Raw genomic sequence first — 11,418 nt, forward strand, 5'->3', positions numbered from 1 at the left:
TTTCTTCCCAATTCTCTCACTTTCTGAATCTCTCATCCTATTACATTTCACCCAGACAGTTTATTAGCATCCTGCGGATGAGGAATGTCTTCTGCTCCTGGGGCTTAGTAAATGCCTCATATAAACACCGCCTGATCTTTAACAACCGCAGGGAAACGTCGCTGATAGTTGTGGAACGGCCCAGCCTGGTCCTGTCCTTATAATCTAATCTCATCTAGTCCCATTTATGGGTGAGACCTGGTCATGGTACCAGAGGAGATCGGTCAGAGATTTTCAGTTTAGGACCGCTGAGACTTGTAGTCCTTAGGGACTAGTTTTTTTTGGCGTGAATTGCGCTGATTTTAGAGGCGTAATTGCGCTAAAATTGCGCCTTGCTGAAATCACTGATCTGTATCCAATGATCCGAGGTTGTCATTGGCTAAGATCATTTTAGGGGTCTTGTAGAAGATGTCTTACCTCTCCCAAACTTTCCTCGCAGAACCAGATTAACAGAAGCAACTTGGTATCAGCGGCCATCAGCATTATGGCTTAAATCTAGGGATTCGTTCCAGATGAGTCTGTTGTCACCGTCCTTCGCTTCTCCTGCTTCCAGCCACATTGTATCAGTGTGAGGCCAGAGACCTACCAGGAACAATCAGACCTTCCCAGGCCTGGGATCTGCTCTTATCTCCTTGTCAGGGGATCTTGGTTCTGTCTTGTCTCTGTTTAATAAAGCAAATATCCCATTGCAGACAATCCGCCTCAGCCCTGTGTCTGAGGAGTGCAGGAATTCTGTGTAATGCAACATAAATAATAGGTACATATATTTTACATGTGTTATTACAAGTGGCATCCAGTGATCTACAGATGTTTACATCAGTTCTACACCAGGACAGCGCACAAGTGCTCAGCCCTGAAGCTATACAATCAACCCATGAGTGTGTCATCACTATATATATATATATATATATATATATATATATATATATATATATATATATATATATATATATACACACACACACTGTACACAGTATATATATATATATATATATATATATATATATATATATATATATATATTGGTGTACAGCGGGTGGCACTCCAGAAAATAAAGACAGCAATCACGATCAGTGTTCCAACGTTTCAAATGTTATTTCAAAATTTTTCATCAGGGTGAAAAATGTTGAAATAACATTTGAAACGTTGGAACACTGATCGTGATTGCTGTTTTTATTTTCTGGAGTGCCACCCGCTGTACACCGATATATTGGAGCAAGCTTTACCTCTCTTCTCCTGGGAGGGCACCCGGCTTTGTTTTTCTGCTATTTGGAGTGCCGGCCATCCCCTGGAAATCTGATATATATATATATATATATATATATCTCAAATCCCAATATTCCTCCACGCGCTATATACAGAAATAGTTGAACAATTAAGTAAATAGGCTGCCCAACCAAAATGCTCCCCAAGGGCCAAGGGAACAAATACCACAATCTTAACCCCAATAGTGGAGATTCTGCTGGCTATACCTGTGGGAGATAGGAGTCCTCTAGAGTGGACACAGGGCCTTATTCTCTCACTCTTTCTGACAAAATTCTTCTTAGTTGGACAAAACCATGTGCACTGCAGGTGGGGCAGATGTTACTTGTGCAGAGAGAGTTAGATTTGGGTGGGGTTTTACTTCAAAGTGAGATCTATAATGCAGTGTAAAAATAAAGCAGCCAGTATTTACCCTGCACAGAAACAAAATAACTCACCCAAATCTAACTCTCTCTGCACAAGTAACATCTGCCCCACCTGCAGTGCACATGGTTTTGTCCATCTAAGAAGGATTTTGTCAGAAAGAGTGAACTAGAATAAGGCCCACAGGCTTAATATCATTATCTACCATCGATGAAAAGTTTCCATCTTTTTTATTGGTGAAACTCACTAATTCTAAAGGAACTGGCCAGATAAGCCATTCGGAAAATTATTTGATGATTCTTCTTCTTTTTTTTTTTTTTAAATTCAATAGTTTTTATTGTTTTTAGATTAGGAAAAGAACCCGCTAAACAAAAAAACTGGACACTTCAGTATACATATGGTATGCAACAGTTGAGTGACATATGTTGAGTGTACATTATCCAATACAATGGTAATCAGCAAATATTAATTACAGGATGTACAGAGCACTTCCTGCATATGATATTATATCAGAAATACCTGGAGGCGCCATTTGGGTAAGTATCTAGTGGATTAGAACAGGAGTGTATGTGGTACGGACGTATCATACTTTATGATTCTTCTTTTTTTAATTATATAACACCATCCAAGGGTCTCCTACCATGGAATAAATCACTTTTGTAGGATTATCAACATGGACCGCACAGGACCTTAAAATTGTTGGTTTCATAAGGACTGTACACTGACAGACTGGCGCCTCACCACTATTGGGGATAATATATATATATATATATATATAGAGAGAGAAAGAGAGAGAGAGAGAGAGAGAGAGAGAGAGAGAGAGATTTTGACAGTTAAATATCAAAATAACGCTGATCACAATGGTTTTTAGATAATATAGATAACATACATTTTAATATGAATCCTGCCTAGCATTCTGACACATTACAGACAATGATATTCTATGTATCTGTATTGTAAGTACTACTAAATTGCAGAGGGGAAATAACCTTGTTAGCAGATTCGTATCCAATGCCCGGATCTCCCAAACACCAGCCAAGTAGCTGCGGTCATGGGGTATTATGTTTGGAAACACCATTGTCTCACAAATACCCATTATACAGCAACAGCTCTTGCATTCAATATATTCTCCATGTATCCAACAGGCTTCGGAATTGTGCATTTGACCAGGATTGACAGCCCTGGGAAATTAAATGAAGCTGGTTGGGTGGCTGCTGTGTAAAGCTGGGTACACACTACAGCAGGGGCGGCCAAACCTGTCCTCAAGATCTACCAACAGTTCATGTGTCTCAGGCAATCTGTGGTCTATAGTAGGAATAAATGCAGCAGGTTTCAAAATGTGACAGTTAGTAATGACTACAGCTGTGCACCAGCTAGGGAGTCTGGGGAATGTGACAGTTAGTAATGACTACAGCTGTGCACCAGCTAGGGAGTCTGGGAAATGTGACCGTTAGTAATGACTACAGCTGTGCACCAGCTAGGGAGTCTGGGAAATGTGACCGTTAGTAATGACTACAGCTGTGCACCAGCTAGGAAGTGTGGGAAATGTGACAGTTAGTAATGACTACAGCTGTGCACCAGCTAGGGAGTGTGGGAAATGTGACAGCTAGTAATGACTACAGCTGGGCACCAGCGAGGGAGTCTGGGAAATGTGACAGTTAGTAATGACTACAGCTGAGCACCAGCGAGGGAGTCTGGGAAATGTGACAGTTAGTAATGACTACACCTGTGCACAAGCTAGGGATTCTGGGAAATCTGACAGTTAGTTATGACTACAGCGGTGCACAAGCTAAAGAGTCTGGGAAATGTATCAGTTAGTAATTACTATAGCTGTGCACCAGCTAGGTGATTTGGAAAATGTGGACCGTTGGTAGATATCGAGGACCGGTTTGGCCACCCCTGCACTAGGCGATTCTTGCGTAAGCCAATATAGTTAACTATAGTGGAGGTGCCACGGTAGAACAATATTGAGCGTACATATTTTTATTTATTTATAAACAGTTTCTTATATAGCGCATACATATTCCGCAGCGCTTTACAGAGAATATTTTATCATTCACATCAGTTTGTGCCCCAGTGGAGCTTACAATCTATATTTCCTGCCACATGTACACACACACAGACATTCTAGGGTTAATTTTTGTTGGGAGCGTACCAGTATATTTTTGGATTGTGGGAGGAAACCGGAGTACCTGGAGGAAACCCACGCGAGCACGGGGAGAATATACAAACTTCGCACAGTTAGAGCCATGGTGGGAATCGAACCCATGACCTCAGCGCTGTGAGGCAGTAATGCTAACCATTACACCATCCATTTTCAGATATCGTTCCCGATATCAGTCAGTGACGTCACCCGCCCCCATCTTCGTGCATGCAGTCGCTGAAGATATCATCAGCTTCCAGCTATAATTTTATAGAATGTACTTTATACTACCTGAAAGCAGGGCCATCTTAACACTGGCAGGGGCCCTCCCACATACACCCCCCCCCCACACATACCTATGTGCAGCAGAGCTTGGGCAGTGAGGTCCGCGCAACAGGGTCCGGGCAGCGGTGGCTGGGAGCTTGTAGCGCTGCGCTATTTGCCGGACGGGAAGCGCTGCTGATATTGAAAAGACTGTCCAGGCGCTGATTAGCTGAGAGAATTCAGCCAATCAGTGTCCGGCCAGTCTTTTCAAAATCAGCAGCGCTTCCCGCCACCCAGCAAATAGCCCTACAAGCTGCCAGCCGCTGCTTCCTGGATCCCGCAGCGGGGTCCCGGCAGTGGTGGCTGGGAGCCTGCAGAGCTATTTGCCGAGCGGCGGGGCGGTTAGCGCTGTTAATTTTGAAAAGACTGGCCGGACGCTGAGTGGCTGAGAGAATTCAGACAATCAGTGTCCGAGCAGTCTTTTCAAACTCAGCTTCCCGCCCACCACCCAGCAAGTAGTGCAGCGCTACAACCTTCCAGCCACCATTGCCCGGACCCGCTGCCCGCCACCCGCCGCTGCTGCAGCAGCTCCCCGGGGCAGTGCCATCTTCCCCATTGGAGTGGGCCCCTAGAATCCTTGGGCCCCAGGGAAACTGCCCATTAAGCCCAATGGGAAAGACGGCACTGACTGAAAGATGATTGGGTGCTATGGTTTTTTTTAAATGACTCATATATCCTCTTCACTCCACAATATCCTTGGCTAAATCACCCGGGTGCAAATGTACTGAGCCTTAATCCCCCCCCCCCCTTTTTTTTTATATAAAACCATGTTTACAATCCACAGAAAATGTGCACACAGACACTGACACCATCTCCTGGAATTCCCAAAATGAAGGAACATCTGCCGCTGACCACCCTTGTGAACCTCTGAATAATTCCTCCTAAATAAAGGTCTGATCTCCCCGGCCGCCCGGTACTTAATTACTGTCAGCGCAGAAATAAATAACCCCAGATTTATGGGAGCACTGCAGATCAGTGTACTGTATGTGTCCTGGAACGCAGCAGGTATAATAATTAACCTTATTAATGGTTATTTTATTTACACGATTGCATTAATCCATTGCTGTCTGTTTATGGCATACCCGCGTCTCCTCAGCTCATGTGGAGTGTTTAGACAGGAGGATTACTCTAATGGATGTGCTTTGCTTTGTAGGACAGACCCAGGAGGACTGGGAATGACACAGCCCACAGGAAGAACTGTCAGATGCTCTGAGGTCTATGGTGGCTGCTCTGTGGTTCTCCTTCCTGGGAGTTTCAAAGGTATTCCTCATTCAGTATCCATGGTGAGCGCAGAGGTATCTGGTCGACAATGTCTAGGTCGGCAATCATTAGATTGACCACTAATGGTCGACAGTGAGTAAGTCAACACCTAAAAATGATCAACTTACTCTAGGTCGACAGTGACAGTGACAGGTTGACACAACCAAAAGCTCGACATGAACATGGTTGGTACTTTGAGGCAGATTCAGACCCCGTCGTATCGGTAGGACGGCGGGCTGCGCTGACCTGTTCGCTAGGCTGAGAATATATGCAGGTCTGAATGAGGCCCTTTATAGCTTTTCATGTTATTTCTCTCCAAGCTTTGAGAAATCTCCCCCTCAGTGTTTTATGGTGAGATTCCGTTGCGATTCGATCCCGATTTGATTGCTATGTGATTTGTTCCATTCGATTTTGCTGTTTCGACTTTTGCTAACTCATGTGCGATTTCTTTGTGATTTTGACTTTCTGTACTTTCGATCCCGATGTGATGCCGATGCGATCTTGACTATGCGCTTGTGATTTACATGCAAATTTGACGCTTGCGATTTACATGCGATTTTGACTATTCGATTTTTACTTTACTGTCATTTACTGTGATATTAATTCCTGGCCTGCCTTTCATGCTGGTTTGCCACATAAGTTGCTTCAAACACATGCAGCCATATCACAAACAACTTATAAAACAAAACACCCCTGCACTTTAACTCCTTAAACACTGCCGGTTTTAACATTGGCAGTGAACAGTACAGACGGTGAAATGGTTAGCATTACTGCTAACGGCACTGAGGTCATGGGTTCTATTCCCACCATGGCCCTGTATATTCTCCCCGTGCTTGCGTGGGTTTCCACCAGGTACTCAGTAGGCTAAAATATACTGGTAGGCTAATTGGCTCCGAACAAATGAACCCTAGAATGTCTGTGTGTGCGTGTACATGTGGTAGGGAATATAGATCGTAAGCTCCACTGGGGCAGGGACTGATGTAAATATTCTCTGTAAAGCGCTGCGGAATATGTGTGCTCTATATAAGAAACTGTTAATAAATAAATAAAACATTGGCATAATATATGTTTTAATATGTTTAAAAAAAGTTCCTCCCCTTTCATTGGTGGTTTCAGTGGTACCACAAGTGTACTTCCTACTTTGTATGCTTGACTCCACCTGCACAGGACACTTGCTGCTTGCTCTGTCCCAGACTGATTGAGAAAAATGGGCTGGGTGATGCAGATCAAATCACATATGAATCGCAAGGCATAAAAACAGCATTCGATTCATACAATCTACATTCGATATGCACTATATAGTCTTGGCTGCCCTGTCTATTTCGCTATTCGATTTCTGCTGAACGGGATCGCGCATTGGCATCCAATCGGGATCGAAAGGTTAAAAACCTGTTAGATTTCCGTTTGATGTATGTGCGATCCCGATCCGATTATGACTATATAGTCAAAATCGAATGTCAAATTGTGACGTGTATACACACCATTAGATTCCCAACAGAAATGTTGCCACGTTAGGCAGCCCCCACAAATCGTACACATCATCTAGTGTGTACTCACTGTTGCATGCCCCCATGAGTCCATTGTTGCATCTACTTATCATATATATCATTAATAACAAAACAGCCTAATGTACAAAATGCCCTACTGTACTAAGGAGGGACTTTTACTTCCACTGAGTCTTTAAACACCTTCACATTGCTTAGACTGAGGTATTTTTACATCACTGTTTGTAAGAACGTCTATATCTGGTATGGGTCATGGGAACTGGGACCAAGTAATATTCCAGGCCACTAGCATCAGTGATGGTGGATATAGGTCCTAGCCAAAGGAGACACAGTAGAATAAATATTGTAAAGGCAGACTGACCAACCAACCAACTCGGATGATCACCTGGAAATCCAGGGGCACTTCAGTCTCTATCATAGGCTGCGCACATTGAGTGTAAGGGGTGCACAGGCACCCCCTAATGCTGCACCCACACATTTGAATACCTCCCACTAGCAATACCAGCAATATCGTTCACCAAAGACTTTTGCTTTTTAGAGCTGTACTCCATTAAAAGAAGCGCCCATCAATCATGTGTATTTTGCATTGTTACTTGTACTAGACCATTGTCATATGACGACATACCTGCGTCATCCATATATGTTTTTGACTTATTTTATTTATTAACAGTTTCTTATATAGTGCACCATATTCCGTTGCGCTTTACAAAAGGAGACAGTGATACAACAAACAGGGTATTTACAGACAGTCAAAAGGGAGGAGGGCTCTGCTCGCAAGCTTACAATCTATAGATTTTATTTGCATATACTGTTACACATAGTAATTAGAAGATTAAAACTGATATAGGTAGGAGATTATGGTGCTCTGAGAGATGTTTTATATTGTAGCGAGTGCCGATAGATGATTGTAGACACGCCTGGTTGGTGGTGTTAGACACACCCAATGGGTGGTGCTAGACACACCCCTTTGACGGTGCACCCCCTAATAAAATGTGCTATGGTCTCATCAATCATCTTGTTCTTGTCTTTCTTTACATTCTTTAGAACTTCGAGGATCGTGAAAAATGATGAAGATAATGGGATGAAGTTTGGGAAGGCATCATTAATCTCACGGCTCATTGTATGTCCATAACAATTGGATCTTCCACTTGCTCTGAAGACTGGGAATACTGTAATTTCCTTTGGCAATGGGGTGGAACTGAACTCCATCACCTGCAATGGTAGTTGGAACTATTGTAGTTCCACCTCCTCCTTGGTCCTGCACAGTAATTCCAGCACCACCAACAACCATGTCAATAAATGATGCACCATGGTTCTCCTCCCCATGTGACCTGCCCCTCCTGATACACACACACACACACACACACACACACACACACACACACACACTGTATCTCTAAAACGGCATTCATCTCCTCATCAGATCCCAGCGGCTTCCTTTTCCGTCTTGACGTATGTAATGTCATTCCATCACCCCTGCTGAAGTGAAAAAAAGCAGGAAGAAGGGCATATTGAAGAGAAGATGAGAGAGGGCTGGAGGGACATAAAGAGGTGGGAAAGCTGCTGGAGGGACACATGACATGAAGCTGCTGGAATGACAGAGACAGAGATGTGTATATGGTTCACTACTCTGGGCATTATGTGTATACTAATCATTTCTGTGGCTATTATTTGTGTACTATTGTTTGCATTATGAGTAAGTGGCACAACTCCTGCGGGCATTCTGCATATAAGTGGCACTACTCATGTGGGCATTATGCATATAAGTGGGCATTGTGTATAGGGGACACTACTGTGTGGCATAATGTGCAAAAGGGGCACCACTGTGTAACATTATAAGAATAAAGGGCACTACTGAGTGATGTAACATGAATAAAGAGTACTACTGAGTGACGTAGCGTGGATAAGGGGCATTACTATGTGGTGTAATATAAATCAGGGGCTCTACGTGCAATTTAATGTGAATACGATTTTACTACTGTGTGGCATTATTTCAATTGGGGGCACTATTGTTTGACCACACCCTTACTTGTGTGATCACTGTCTCTTTATAAATTATGAGAAGTGGGGTACAAATTCATAGTTTGCAGAGGGCTGCCGAAAATACACGCACTGTCCTGGCTACATCTATTGGGAAGTGGAGTGTGTAAGTGTCAGGGGAAATGAGTTCCACCATATCTCCAGGACGACTTTTAAGCCCTGCTCCACTGTCACAACATCCATCCAGGTACAGAATATACTAATTTCAAGAAGAAAGATAGATAGATAGATAGATAGATTTAGGTAAACTGATCTATGCTGAACATATCTACATGGCAAATTACTTACAATTATTGGTAGTGTATATATTATATTATATTGTAGTATTATATTTTGCCTGAGACCTAATAAAGTGTATTCTTTTTCTTTTACGTCTTTGATATATTTTGACATACTCTTACTAAAAGCCTTGAAAAATCATTTATTATCAATTTAATATGCAGCCACCAATTCACCATCATCGTGATCTACTATAAAAATAAATTTCAACATTATAGTGAATTTGCGTTGTTCCTTACTGTCATATCAGAACCACTCCTACCCACCCCCCAAAAATATACAGACTAATAAAAAAAAAGCCCACCCACAAATATGCAGCCTTTAAATTTTTGGTATTCTACTTTTTTATTTTACAAAGCTGATTAGAGAGGACGTACAAGGGATTTTGGTAACTCCCCTCCAGTATAACAGAAAATAAATGGTGGAAGTAATACAAAAATATTTTCAGTCTGAAATGAATCTATTTATAGGGTTTATTATCTATAGAGAGGAAGAGAGATTGGGAAGGGGTTCGGGGGGAGGGGGTGATATAGTTATAGTATAGGGGCATCATGAGACAAGTGTGAGCTCACTTGACTCACACATCAGTCACTCCCCGATTACAGGGTACTCCCTGCTGTTGTGATTACCTGCTTCCGTGTAAGTGAGTCTGGCTTTGAGGAGCTGCCATGCAAGGACACTAATGGCTCCATTAGTCCCTGGGGTTGTGTCACCTATTGCTCTATGATGGCTGTTAGAAGAAACCTTAGTAAATTAGCCGTGCTAATACCTATAAACAAACAAAGCCAAGCCCTGAAGCCTGTCTCCTGCCCCCAGCCACAGAGCGGTGCCCTCCCTGCCTCTGGCATCACCCAAGTGCCCAACTCTCTCCCTGGCTCCAAGTGGCTTTACCGAGAGGGGATTATTCCTAAACAACCAAACACACAAACACGGGGGGATTACACCAGATTGTTTGTACAACGATGAGACCAAACAACAGTTATCCCACACAGCACAGAACAGTGTAAGGACAGGTTACAGTGGTTTCACATTGCAGAAATGGGTAATGACACGGTATTCTTAAATGGGACTTTAAAACGGGTCTGAGCCTTGAGACCTTTCACATTGCAGGTGAAAACCGTTTTAAAAATCATTTAATACCATTCAAACATTCAACCCGTTTAACCCCCAAGGGACACGTTTCAAGCCATTGAAATAGAGCCATTCACACTGCCAAAAAAACGGCTTTAAAACGTGTAGGATTCTGCTTTTTAACCGTGTTGAAATACCGGTTAACTTTAACCGGTAAATCAACTCTGGCACTTTCACATTGCAGCCTTAAACGTTTTAAAATGGAAAAAAAACGGCAATATACCGTTTTAAAAGTGCGATGTGAAAGGGGTATTAGAGTGTTTTTTAATAGAGTAGCAGGATAAAATCATCATCATCAAATGGTGATGATGATGATGAGGATTTTTGTGATGATGATATTATTATGATGATTATCGTGATGATGATGATGATTATTATTATTGTGGTTATTATGATGATGACGAATAATATTATTATTGTAATGATGGGGATGATGATGATGATATTATTATTATTATTATTATTATTATTATGATGATGATGATGATGATTAGTATTGTGATGATGGTGATTATTATTGTGATGATGATGTTGATGATGATGTTTATTATTGTTATTGTGATGATTATTATTGTTATTATTGTGATGATGGTGATGATGATGATTATTATTATTATTGTGATGATGACGATTGTTATTGTGATGATGATAATGATTATTATTATTAATATTATTGTGATGATGGTGATGATTATTATGTTGATGATAATGATTATTATTATTAATATGATGATGGTTATAATTATTATTGTGATGATGGTGATGATTATTATTGTGATGATGATTATTATTATTATTATTGTGATGAAGATGATGATTATTATTATTAATATTATTGTGATGATGGTGATGATTATTATGATGATGATAATGATTATTATTATTATTAATATGATGATGGTCATAATTATTATTGTGATGATGGTGATGATTATTATTGTGATGATGATTATTATTATTAATATTATTGTGATGATGGTGATGATTATTATTGTGATGATGATTATTATTGTGATGAAGATGATGATTATTATTGTGATGATGATTATTATTATTATTATGATGAAGATG

General features: G+C 41.3%; 1 long non-coding RNA gene across 1 annotated transcript in view; it reads left to right on the forward strand.

The window, feature by feature from the left end:
- Positions 1–9,331, forward strand: part of LOC146007280 (uncharacterized) — a 66,433-nt gene extending 57,102 nt beyond the window's left edge. The window contains exons 2-3 of the long non-coding RNA XR_014444313.1: positions 5,286–5,392; positions 7,942–9,331. This is a non-coding gene — a long non-coding RNA (uncharacterized LOC146007280). The remainder of the gene's footprint in view (positions 1–5,285; positions 5,393–7,941) is intronic.
- The last annotated feature ends 2,087 nt before the right edge of the window (positions 9,332–11,418 follow it).

The sequence above is a fragment of the Crinia signifera genome, chromosome 6, assembly GCF_055691185.1.
Source record: "Crinia signifera chromosome 6, ASM5569118v1, whole genome shotgun sequence".
NCBI classification, from domain to species: Eukaryota; Metazoa; Chordata; class Amphibia; order Anura; family Myobatrachidae; genus Crinia; species Crinia signifera.